At 40.1% G+C, this 12,631-nt stretch overlaps 1 pseudogene; it reads right to left on the bottom strand.

Annotated features, from left to right (window-relative positions):
- Nucleotides 1–6,412: 6,412 nt before the first annotated feature.
- On the bottom strand, nucleotides 6,413–7,484 carry LOC103725351 (annotated as a pseudogene).
- Nucleotides 7,485–12,631: the final 5,147 nt, after the last annotated feature.

Genomic DNA, 12,631 nt, shown 5'->3' with positions numbered 1-12,631 from the left:
ATTAAGAATTTAAAAAAATAGTGATTAAAACAATAATATATCTTCAAAGCATAAAAATTTGCTCCTAAATAATTAGTAGATGGGAAAAACACTACCATTGAAATCTACGTGATGAATTTATATCCATGTTCAGATGCCAAGAATCTCAGAACATACCCGACTATGACTATTAATAATCAGATATATAGAGATTAGAAACGCATGTGCTAACGTCTTAATGTCAATTGCATTAAAAATGAATTTTTGTGCATAAAACTGTGTATTTTAGTAATGAAATGGAGATCTTTTTTAAATGTTAAAACCTCATTTAATTTTATGTCTTAAAGGGTTTGTACTGAGTACAATATTGTATAACTGTATTAATTCAACTGTAAACCTAAAAATTTACAGTCAATCTTGAAACAGATACATCTTAGCTCTGGAAATTGTTATTGAATATGTCAATGCTGTTGTAATGAAATGTTTCTTCTAATTATGTGGTTATTAAATAATTTTTAAAAATTAAAAATTTTTTTAAATTAAAAAAATTCTTGTCAGAAAAAAATCCCACAGAAGTTCTAGTTTTTCATTAGCAGTTAATAAAGTTATTCACGCAGAAGCGTATATAACAGGACACTGTTCCTTTTTATTTTATTTGCACTTTTTGACTTGAGACACTGGTTTTCAATAGACATTGTCTACACCAGCCTCATTAAAATAAACAATATTTGTAAAATCTGTGAAAAAAGAATATACCTTTCTTGGGATTGGAGAGATGGGTCAGCTGCTAAGAGCATTTGCTTCTCAATTATGAGGACCAGAGTTCAGTTCCCAGAGTTCAGATCCCATCACCCATGTCATGCTTCATACCAATGCTTGAAACTGCAGCTCCAAGGGATCTGACACTCTTCTAGCCTCTATAGGCACTCCCCCACACATGTGTACAAAGACACATACATGCACAAAGACACATACCCACATAGATGAAAAAATCTTAACATATTATGCCTTTCTTGGATATAAAAAACTATTTTGGCAGTCATTGCACTGCTTTAGCTGTGTGCCTTCTAATTTGGACTTAGAATAGCCCTGCTGCTGCATACCTCTCTTGTGAATACCACGCCCATTCTTTCTCCCCATTTTCATCTTTCACATGTATACTTTTTCTTCTTCACGAAACTCCATTTATCATTCTTCCTCAGTGCTTCAAGAGTTTTGGGTCCCCCCAGTATTACATGAGGAACCATACAATTTTTACTCTTCCTCCATGGTTCATCCCTGACAGTTTTACATTCTACTTTTCTCCATTCTCTTAATCTCATCATTTAATCACTTTTGTCCGAAATTCCCTGTAGATTGGAGTAGCTTTACAGGAAAGAATCCATTGCTCATGAAAAAGAGCTAGAGTGCTAAGAAGTATAGTTTCTGGCCAGTGTTAGGTGAAGGAGTAAAGCATAATCTGGATCAGTTGTGGGGAAGAAGACCCAGAATAGCAAGGAGGGTAGGGGACTTGTAGGGAAGAGATAATAAGGGCCATTGTCAAAATGCCAAGTAGAAGACATAAGTCAAGGATAGTCAGGAAGTTCCTGGATCGTTCCAAGAGGAAACAAATTAGAGACAAGGACAGGTGAAGAGAAACAGAGGTAGCAAAGTGCAGAGATCAGAGTCCATGAGCAACACAGACATATGAATTATTTAGAGTTTTCTATTTTTACCAGAATGTCATGCCTCTTTTGCTGTGTTTTTGAGGTACCAGGGATTGAACCCAGTTCCTCACACATGCTAAGGAAACACTATCATCGAGCTATATCCTAACTCTTTATCTTAAAATGCATATATATATATTCCCAAATTCTGATTTATAATAAATATTTTTCATGAATGTTGCTAGATACCTAAAATTTCACTTTTATGTGTATGAATGTTTTGTATGCAATGCCTGCATAGGCCAAAAGAAGGCATCAGACCCCTTGGAACTAGTTATAGTGGTTGTTAGGCACCATGTGGGTCCTGGGAACCAAACCTGGGACCTCCAGAAGACCTCTGCTGTTAACCACTGAGCCATTTCTCAAACTCCCTTATATTATGTGGTGCTTATTAAGGTGGCCAGGGTGAAAGTGCCTGCCTTAAGGAGGTAATACCAGACCCTGCAAGAGCTGGGTTGCACCAGAAAGAAATACTGAAGATATGTGGAATAAAGATAATCCTAGGGGCAAATAAAAGATGTAAAGAGAAATCAGAAGTCTATGCCTAAAGAACAGAACCTAACGTGAGATTGGATGGAGTTAAGTGAGCAGAGAGCCATAAACAAGTGGTCAGGAATCCAAAGCCGATGGGACCAGAAATTCTTTCATGAGGCAAAGGGAAATCATGGAATAAACATTTGAAATTAAAGGCTGTGCATCAGAGCAAATGTCCATTTACAATGAGCTTTGGACTTACATGCTAGGCATAAATATCCAGTTTAAAAATACATGGTTAGGCGATCTTGAACAGGTCCCTCCTGTCAGACAGGATAAGTCCAGATAATCTCATTTAGGTTTTCTTCTCGGAAGGTGAAGTTGCTATCTAAGGAGTGTGAGACTTATCCTATGAGCATCCTCCAGTCTGTGCTCCTCTTATTGGACTAGACTTGGCCTTGGTGACTGAACATCAGTCATGGAGAACACACATGAGATTACTGGGTTGAGTCCTTAGGCTGTGTGACAGAGAAAAGGTGCTGAAATTTGGGGTCAAATACAGAGAAAACCAACTATGGGAACTAATAAGAACTACAAACTTATAGCTTGGTCTCTGGCAAGGACAGCCGCAAAATAGGAGAGGGAAAGTCAAGGATCTCCCATGAGATCCTGCTCACCTTGCTAGATGGCACTTGCTGACCATATTCTTGTACTACAATGTCTTAGGGGCTCAGGGAGTTCTGTACCAAGTCTGATCTCCTAAACATACTTGAACAGTAGCTGGACTCACAGAGGTTCTAGGTGGTGTCAGGGAGATGTGGCGAAAAAGTCATCAATACAACAAGAGGGGTATCCAGGAGAGATGAGGTTAGAGAGTTGTATGTAAGTGCAGGAGTTATTTCTGCATTTACTCCCCTGCTCACCTCTGTCATCATTAAGATACACAAAGTGTACCATTTCCCCAGTTTCATCAGTAATTCTTGTGCCTTTACCTCAGTAAATTCTGTTGTGTAAGAATATCAACAAGCTGCGTGATAGTGACTTCCAATATATTCTAGGAGAGCTAGCCGTGAAGACAGCATTTCAGAGCAGGCTAAGTAACAAGGCATGATGTTACTAGGCACAATTGTGCTCTTCCTCCCCTGAATTGGGGGAATACAGAAAAAAAGGCCAGCTTCCTCTCTAAGTGACCATTTAAATTAGGGCAAGAGAGAAAACAGTTGCTTTATCAATAGTTTTTCCTTGGCTTTGTTATAAACACCTGATAATCCTACTAAGTAAATAACTTCACCTCCTGAGGCAGTAGAAGCATGGCAGTTAAGAAATTGGTCCAGTCACCTGTGAGGACCCAGAATTTGAACCCACCTCTGCCTTTTTCCAAGTCTATGATTTTTATCAGTTGAGTTAATACTACCTAAAGGCAGAGATAAAGAACAATGTTAGGGAAGAAAAGTAGGTGTGCCCACTAGAAAGTAGTTGGAGCTTTCTGATTTTAAAAAACTTGCTGATAGGGAAGGGGAGCATGGGCAGAAATTAGGAGCTCCTGGTGATTTGGAAGGTAGCAGGGGCCCAGATTTGCTAAAAATCACTATAAAGCCATTTTCAGTATTTAGATCTCATTTGGTATGCCTAGAAAAAGACATATTTGCTGCTGCTTTTACTTTTTTTTTTTTTTTTTGAGATAGGGTCTCGCTATTTAGCCTTGACTGGCCTGGAACTCGATACGTAGACTGGGATGGCCTTGAACTCTCAAAGATCCACCTGCATCTGCCTCCTGGGTGCTGGAACTTTTACACTTTTAAAGGGCCAAACCTGCTTTGGGTAATTAAATGATGAGTTTCTCAAAATATCTTTATTTAAACTCTCATTCTAGGACTGAGAGATATCAGTTCACTAATAAATTTATTAAAATGATCACTTAAATCATAGGTATTAAACAGAAAAGTTACAGAATCTTTAAAACTAATATAGTCATTGTATGGTTTGAATCCGAAATGTTCTCTATAGGCCCATATGTTTGGGACTTACTCCCTAGCTGGTGGCAATATTTTTGATGGCTGGGGAAACTTTAGGAAGTGGGGCCAACCTGGATAAAAAGGTCATTGGGGATTGGTCCTTAGGATCATATATCCCAGCCTCCTTCATGTGATTCCTGTTCCCCATGATGCCCAAGCACATGGGGTCAAGAGGCCATTGAATGAACCCTGTGAAACTGTGAACCCAAATAAGTCTTTCTTCCTTTAAATTGTTCTCTCACATACTTTGGTCATAGTAAGGAATGCAATTAATACAACTATATTATATATATATATGTATATATATATATGTGTATTATAAGTTTCATAACAACTCAACTCTACACATATTTTATATCTTACTTTTGTTTTTTGTTTTGTTTTAGCCAGAGTTTCCCTATAGCATCCAGTTGGCTGGGAACTCACTATGTAGACCAGGCTGGCCTCGATCTCACAGAGATCTGCTTGCCTCTGTCTCCTGAGTGCTGGGTTTAGTACCTTAAAAAATACTGAATCTGTTAATATACACTTTCCTACTTTGATTAGTAGCCTCCAAAGTGATTTTTTAGTTATATAATGTTTCATTAAGTGGGCCTTAACCAGATTTCATTTAAATTATTCCCACCTGCTATTGGATATTTAGGTCACTGAAAGTTTCCACTATTATAAATTATGCTGCAGTGAACATCTTATGCAAATAGCATCTTATTTACATAAAATGTTTTAGATTCATTTCTTCTTATGGTCATTACCTGGGCTAGGCCTTAAGCACCTCATATCTCAACTAATGGATTAACATACTAGGCAGTCTCTTCTGCTATGAAACATTCTGCATAACCCTAGGAGGTTAATCATCTCATGGACCACTATCACTGGTCCATCTTAAGATATTATTTATGCTTAAGATGCTATTTATGCTCATCTTTCATGTGTTATGTTGAGTTTGTTATAATTCAGGCCAAAGTGTGAAGCAAGCTGGGTCCTAAGAACTAATCACTGGAGAACAGGGAATAAACCGGAGCCAGCGGGGCTAAATTTAGGAAACCCATCCCAGATATATATGCTAGGACCAAAACTGCATATCAGAGCAAGAAAAAAATCTCGGGTCCATGTTCTAGTTACTTTCTATTGCTATGATTAAAAACACTGATCAAAACTAAGTTGAGGAGGAAAGGGTTTATTTGGCTTACAGCTCATAGTTCAATTAAGGGAAGTCAAGGCAGGAATTCAGGGGAGGAACCTGGAGCACAGATCTTGGAGGATGTCAGCTTACTGGCTTGCTCTTCTGGCCTGTGCTCAGCCTGCTTTCTTATACAACACAGGACCACATGCCCAGGGGTGACACAACTCACAGTGGGCTGGTCCCTCCCACATCTCTCAACAATCAAGAAAATGCCCCACGGACATGACCACAGGACAATCGAATGGAGGGAATTCCTCAGTTAAGATTCCCTACACCCAGATGTGTCAAGTTGACAACTGAAGCTATCCAGCACATTTGACCCTTTGTCAACTTGACATGCAAACACATCACTGTTAAACCACAACATTTTCATTTCTTATTCTTGAGATCTCATGTTAATAATAGTATTACAACATAAAATAGTACAACTTCAAAAGTCCCACAGTTCTTTTTTAATAACATTTTAGCATTTAATAAAAATGATGTACAATAATTTTACTATATATTACATAAGACAGCCATCACAGAAATTTACATAAGATAAAAACAAGATGGATGGTTAAGGAGAGCCCAGAGCTGTGAGCTTTTCTCATAGTCATAGTTCTCTAGGAAAAGGGGTTGAGATTGCCCAATTACATGGAGCTGGGGAGAGGCTAAAATGGAGGCCTTTAGATATACATAACAGACACTCTGGCAACCAACATCTCAAGAGCACCATTCTTAAACAGTCTCCACCTAATCATCTATGTGGATTTCTGCCCATGACTTAGGAAATTCTGTTACAAAGATGTCTCTTTCCCAGGCACCGTCAAATATTCATGTAGTCCCAGAGGCAGGGATTACCTCACTCTCTCTTGTAAAGAATCCCAAAACTTTTGGACATTCCACGTAAATTTAGTTTTATGTTTGTCAATAGCATTCTATAACCAGTAGGAAAACAATGTAATCTGGGTTGTGCATTGTCCCTCTTTAGTGAGAAATGATCAGAGATTATACTTGTTTCGGGAATTGGAAGTTTAAATCCATCAAAGTCAAACAGTTCCCAGAAGGAATTGTCAACTGATAGACGTGGGCTCTGGTTTCCCTTTTGCAGTAGCCCATCCACTTTGAGAGAATGGTGCACAGGCTTTCTCTGAATTTCAAGGTTCCTGGGATCTAGACCCATCTCCAGCAATCTGCAACTGGTCTGAGTCTTCAGTAATTTGACCGTATAATCTTCCAGGGTTAGTTAAGGATCAAAAAGCAAGGGAGATGGAGGACACTGCATGTCATCATCCACAACATCCAAGTCATCACTGAACTCCAGTGGTAAAGTCTCTGTGGGCTGAAGTTCAGCAGCACTCGAGTACAGATCCATGGGGCCAGCTTCCAGATCGTCGGGCACAGACAATACCTGCTTGGGCTTATACATCTGAGGAGGCAACTGGAAATGCAGTGTACAGCAGGGATCCTCAGAGAGGCTTACAGGAACTGGTTTATTCCAGGTTACCTCTTCAGATCCCTGGCAGCATTTGAAGAGAACCTGATTTGTATCCTGACAAATATGGGTAAGGCAGTGTCTGGTAATTGGAAGAGACTGATTGGAACAATGTACATCATCCACAAAGGCTAAGCACCTCTGACTGGAACAAGTGGTATGGGCCTGTTGGGCGGCACCATCTATGGCCAGCATTCTCCACTCCTTCAGCTGCCTGTGTAATAATGCTTCTACTCCATAGCTTTGGCGGTATCGCCAAAGACATTTTAGTTGCTTCAAGGTCTCTCTTTCTTTACTCAAAAGACCCTCTGGGCCAGTCAGGAGACTACTACCTAGAACTTCATGTTCCACTCTTCGATTATGTAAGTAACGGTGCTTCTTCTTGAGCAGGTGCTATAGTCTCTTAAACTGATTAATGTACAAAGTCTGCAAACAAATTAGCTTCTCATGCATAATAAGAGCTACTTCTTCAGCTCTGTAGACAGCAGCATGTCCAATATTCAGCTGGCTTCACGATGACTACTTTCTGGAATTTGAGAGCCCAACTCTGTCGTAGCATAGAAGCTTAACTGACACAAGAATGTTTCACCCATAGGCCCTGAGTTGTTCTTCTTCATTTGAGCATGAAGAGCCATGGCATTCCTATGGGCATGCTCAGCACAGGACATCCCATCTTTCTTCTCAGGCTTTGGGGTGGCACTGGGACATCTTTTCCCACTCTTCCTCAAGACCTAATACCAGTGCTTGAAGGGTGCATTCTTGTCTTCAAGGATATGCTTAATGCAAAATTCTTGCCCCTCCAGCTGGGATTGAAGTTCCACTTCTCTGACTCTGTCATCCACAGCACATGCAGTTTGTCTCATTGACTCAGGCTGGCTCCACTCTACACCTGCCTCTACACCATGGTCTTGGCATCTCCAGTGTGTTAGGGTCTCTACTGAAACCAAGGCTGCATCTTCACCAATGGGCTACCCTGTCATCACAGGGTGCAAAGCCTCATATTCTCTCCATACTGCCTTTAATCCTGGGGGTATTTATTACAACAGAGGCTGTAACTTCACCAGTGGTCTCTCCTGGTTTCTCATAGTGCCAAGTCTCAGCTGCTCTCCAGAACCTCTTCATGCCTTCAAAACCAGTACCATGTAGGAGACTCTTACACAATACCAAGTCCTGTTTCCAGATTAAGATGGAGCCTCAGGTCTCCTCTGGATCATAGCCTCTGTGTGCTGACCCTGAGGAAATACTTCCCAGAAGATTTCACCTCAATGATGCCAGTCCCTTGTTGCAGCTGATTTTCAGCCCCAGCTAATGAGCATCAATTGTCCTACTGGGACAATTGGCACAAAAGGTTTTCACTTCCAAAAATTCTTATTTCCACACAAACAGCCCTGATAGAGTATCTGCTTCCCTTTGAAACTTCACAAGTCAGGCCTCCATCATCTACATCTCTTTCAGCACTATCTTCCAAGTTTCTGTAGAACAGTTCACTGAGCTCCAAGCAATTTTCCAGTCGAAAGCTCCCAAAATATCCAGTCCTCCCAGAACATATATGGTCAGGTCTGTCACAGCAATACCCCACAATCCTGGTACCAACTTCTGTTCTAGTTACTTCTTTGCTGTGATAAAAACATTGAACAAACCAACTGGGCAGGAAATGGCTTATTTGGCTCACAGCTCAGTCGATCATTAAGGGAAGCCAAGGCAGAAACTTAGGGGAGGAACCCGGAGCACAGGCCATGGAGGAGTGCTGCTTACTGGCCTGCTCCTTTAACCAGTGCTCAGCCAGCTTTCTTATACAACACAGGACCACATGCTCAGGGGTAGCACCACCCACAGTGGGCTGGGCCCACATTACTCAACAACCAAGAAAATGCCCCACAGGTATGGTCACAGGCCAGTCCAATGGAGGAAATTCCTCAGTTAAGTTTCCTTCCACCCAGGTGTGTCAAGTTGAGAACTGAAGCTATCTATCCAGGACAGTCCAGTTCAAGTTGGATTTACCTAGGAGGTCTCATCTGAATGAGGGCACCACATCCTTAGTCACTAAATAGTGATACCACATGTAGGTACCAGAACCAGGGTCCAAGCCTAAGGGGTTATCCCAGCTGAAAAAGAAAGTGCTATGTTAGCCACTATGAGGCACAGAGCCAGCAAGAACTGGAAAGAATCATAGTCCAAGCAATTATGCCTGAATGTGGTATGGTCTGGTACAAAGGACCAGGGCAGAAGCCCAATTATATAATCTAGGTCTTTTGGTAAGAAGCGGGCAGGCTTATAAGAAGTCACATTTTAAGGGAATTACATTAAGCTACTGGTTTAAAGCAATAAACTAGATTGGAAATTGGTGGGCCCAGAGTTCTTAACCTAACATTCACAGAGTGACAAAATCCATTACCTAGGGCTTGGAGAAACAGCCTGCTGGACACATCTACATGTAGTTATTAAAGACTGACTTCCCAAAAGACCCTCCAATGAAAAATGAACTATTTTTTAAAAATGTATGCATGTATGTAGAATCAAATGCATACATATGATACAGCCTGCCAAAATCATGAAATAAAATTCTATGTTTAGCATTCCTTTCTTTCTGCTTGAAGCCATTATCATTGTTAAATGCATATAAAGCCTTATCAGCTTCAAAGCTGATTTGGGTTGAAGGTAGGGAGCAGGGATAAGAGTGTTTCAGAGCTAGTAGGGGACAATTAGACATTATATTAGGTCCTCAAGAGAAATAGATTCAATAGAAAACATACATAAATACATACATGCACACACTCATGAGTGAGAGAATTTTTTACTATTATTTTTATTTCATGTGTTTGAGTGTATTGTCTGTATGTATGTAAGTGCACCTGTGTTGTGCAGTGCCTGTGGAGCTAACGTCCCCTGGAACTGGAGTTACCAGATGGGTGTTTGCTGTCATATGGGTGCTGGGAATAGAACCCTGGTCCTCTGTAAGAGCAGCCGGTTCTCTTAACCACTGAGCCTCTCTCCAACCCAAAAGAGAGAGAAATGAGAGAGAGAGAAATGAGAGAGAGAGAGAGAGAGAGAGAGAGAGAGAATTTTAAAGAATCATAGGGGTCTAGCAAAGCTGAAATCTATAAGCCAGGCCCACAGGCTAGAGATCCAGGGAAGAGGTAATTTTATAGCTCAAGTATGAAACCATGTGCAAGTAGAACTCTGTCAGTTTCAGTGACCTCAGCCTTTTTCTCAGAAGGTCTTCATCTGATTGCACAAGGTCTATGTGTATTATAGAGAGGAATTTCCTTTACTCAGCCTTCTGATTTGTATTTCAGTCACATCTAACAATTAACAGCAACATTATAACTGGTGTTTGGCCAAGCAATTCCATACCATAGGCTAAAAGTAGTATACAAAATAGACCCTCCTCTAAACAAGTCAAGGTCTTGAACCTCTGAACATGGAAGAACAATAGGGACAAAACTCTTTTTCAGACCCTTCCCAAATTCTGTAACCAAATTCAAATTTCTCCTGCTTATATTTAAGGCCTTGTTTCTCATAGATCATGAAAACAAATCTCCACTCACAGAACTCTTCCTCATTTTCTTATTCACTAGCCTTCCCTGACAGAACATGGCAGACCCCAGCTGTCATGAAACCTATCTATCTCTACCTGTCTAGACCTCCCACTTCATTCAAGAACAAGCTCACAAATGCTTCTCAATCAAGTGATGTGTGGACTCAGACCTGAGGAGGCTTTTCACTAATGACTAAATCTGAAGACAGAAAAAAAGTAGCTGAGATGTCAACAAAAGGCACACTGAAAGAAAGGACATTTGGAAATATAATCTTCCCTCTGTATGTTAATTAACCTGAAAGAAGACTGACTCTACTTAAGAATACACTTGGGAGAACAATTCCCCATGTATTTGAAATGCTCAGGAATGTAGCAGTGACTTTCTTCTCAAGGTCAAAAACACTGATATATCACTGCACTTGCTTTCTTTAGGTTTTCCATGCTACATCATTGTATTAATTATAAACAAGTTAATCAACAGGTGACTATAAAGAGTTGCTTATTATTGTTGAAGCAAAATTTACAAACAAGAAAATGTAAGTTTACATACAGAGAACCATATTAAATGTGCAAATATATTTTGATAAATATACGTGCTTATTTAACCACAAACCTAGTGGAGATACACTCTTAAACAATTTTTTTATGTTTTTCATTGATTTTTTGTGTATTTCATAGAGAACATCCCAAAACAATCTTAATCATCTTTATACTCCCATCCCAAATGGCACCCTCCTATAGCCTCCACCCGCCCTGCCCACTGGAGTCCATATACTCTGTTATCCCTGTTACTGCCCACTGTGTTGTCAGTGCCCCCAGCTGTTCCCCAGTGCAAGTCCACCTCCTGTCTAGTCAGCCTATCTAAAGTCCCTTGTTTTAGGAAGATCAGCTCTTCTTCATCTAGTAGCAGTCAGTTACCAACATTCCTTTAGATAAGATTGGGGTCTGCTGTTTATTTTCCCAGTTCTATGTTGGGTTACTGTCTGCCTGAGTTTTCATGGGACTTGTGTATGCTGACACCTATGCCATGGACTCATAAGACCAAGTTCCCAGGGGCTTGTAGGACTCTGTTTCCATATGGTCTGCCCATCCTCCCTGGCTCTTATAATCTCTAGTAGAGAGATACTCTTATTGTAAGTTCTTCATAGAATTGATTTTAATTATAATTTCTGAGTTAAATTAGTTTAAAATGATATTTTTAGAGCAGCTTTAGGTTTGGTTGATAGAAAAACAAGCATGAAGTATGGATCCCCCCCTTCAACCCCTCCTTATCTCCCCTATAAATTTTGTATTAATGCAATTAATTTGTTAAGTGATAAGTCAATATACATGCATTTTAACTGTGCCTATACTGTCACATTCCTAGGCAAGTGTAATTTCTTACTATGTGCAAAATATGAATCCTTAAATTTGGACAAGTATCCCAGTCACCACATATCTAAAAAGCTTCTTTTTCAATAGACAGGGATTATTACAGACTTCCACAACTGGTCACACAGAGAGATTGTCTATGAATTGCCCAAGTCTAAGTGGCACATTCACAATATAACCCCTACACCTAAGGCTCATGGAACATAGAAAAAGGGATAAAAAGTACAGTAATGTATGTATCTTTCAATTCTCATCAATGAAGCTCCCTTATGTAATAGAGGACCAGGAATACAAAAGGTCACAAATGGTCAAAATGTAGAGATAAAGAGTGTACAGAGTGACAGTCCTTGGACAGGACTCCTGTATTAAAATCCACCAACCCAGGGCTCAGGACCATTGTGGAAGATGGGGCGGAAAGACTGTAAGAGCCAGGGGAAGGTGCATGACCATATGCAAATAGAGTCTTATAGGTTCCTGGGACCCTTCTCAATATGAACCTACAGCAATGGTGTCAGCATGCCCAAGATTCATGCAAACTCAAGCAGACAAAAACCCTCCACATGACTGTGGAAATGAACAGCAGGCCCCAATCTTATGGGTGAGGAAGAGTTGATCTTCTAAAAGGGAGGGACTCTAGATAGGATGACTAGACCTCAGTGGATGAACTTACACCAAGGGAGCATTAACTTGACATGATAGACCTTACCATAAATGACAGACTGTATGAATTCCTGGGGTGGGAGGTATGGGAGGGGACCAATAGAGAAGGGGGTATAAAGATGATTAAGATTTTCTATATGAAATACACAAAAATTCAATAAAAATTAAAAAAAAACTGCCTATAGTTTATATTAAGGTATTATTTTATAGGTTTTGGCAAGCATCACA

The sequence above is a fragment of the Nannospalax galili genome, unplaced genomic scaffold (assembly GCF_000622305.1).
Source record: "Nannospalax galili isolate Female #2095 unplaced genomic scaffold, S.galili_v1.0 scaffold1529, whole genome shotgun sequence".
Lineage (NCBI taxonomy): Eukaryota > Metazoa > Chordata > Mammalia > Rodentia > Spalacidae > Nannospalax > Nannospalax galili.
Note: the sequence above shows the minus strand (reverse complement) of the source record. Positions and strands in the feature narration are given on the sequence as shown.